Source organism: Sapajus apella, unplaced genomic scaffold, assembly GCF_009761245.1.
Source record: "Sapajus apella isolate SASKATOON/1434 unplaced genomic scaffold, GSC_monkey_1.0 scaffold82, whole genome shotgun sequence".
Taxonomy (NCBI): domain Eukaryota; kingdom Metazoa; phylum Chordata; class Mammalia; order Primates; family Cebidae; genus Sapajus; species Sapajus apella.
In genome coordinates this window covers 766,126-766,910 of record NW_022437022.1, presented here as the reverse complement: position 1 = coordinate 766,910, position 785 = coordinate 766,126, and the positions used below count along the sequence as shown (strand labels likewise).

Here is a 785-nt window from a genome sequence, read left to right as displayed (position 1 = left end):
CTGCATCATCACTCACGCCATCATCTCCACGATCGTCACCTCCACTCTCACTGCATGAGGCTGCACTGAGATGACAACAGCAGAATTGGAATCAGAGCCTCTGACTCCTTTTCTTCCCGCTGCTTTGCATGAACATGGGAAACAGCAGTTGGCACTGCTTACCAGTGGCTGGATGATGATTTACTATTGGATTAGAGAGGAATTTGATGATGCCAAATAAAAAAGACAAAGTATTTGATGGTACAAAGAAGTAAGGCCAGTTGTAAACTGTGTGGACTGCAGACAGGGCCAAACTCAGAGTATTTTATAAGAATAGAAGCACACCCTTGGCCCAGGGCTCTACTTGGTTGGTTTATCAACATGCAGGACAATTATTCTGCAACATCACTAAAAGCATGGTGGTTAATTTTATGTGTTAACTTGGCTGGGTTATGTTACCCAGTTCAGATGTTGCTGTGAGGTTTTTTTACAGATGTGTTGAACACTTAACACTTTGAGTAAAGCAATTCCCCTCCACAATGTGGGTCAGCCTCATCCAATCAGTGGAAGGCCTCCTTAGGAAAAAGACTGTGCTCCCCTGAGGAAGAGGGAATTCGTGTCAGATGGCCTGGGCGGGCAGCTGCCCCATCTGCTTCTTGCTGGGGCTCCAACCTGCCAGCTGCCTTGCAGACACAGACTTCCCCATCCCCACAGTCATGTGAGCCAGTTTCTTACAGATCACTCTCTCTCTGTCTCTCTACACACACACACACACACACACACACACACACACACACACACACACA

At 47.0% G+C, this 785-nt stretch overlaps 1 protein-coding gene across 6 annotated transcripts in view; it reads right to left on the bottom strand.

Moving 5' to 3' along the window:
* RPS6KA2 (ribosomal protein S6 kinase A2) overlaps positions 1-785 on the bottom strand; it is a 447,811-nt gene that overhangs the window by 6,042 nt on the left and 440,984 nt on the right. The window lies entirely within an intron of this gene.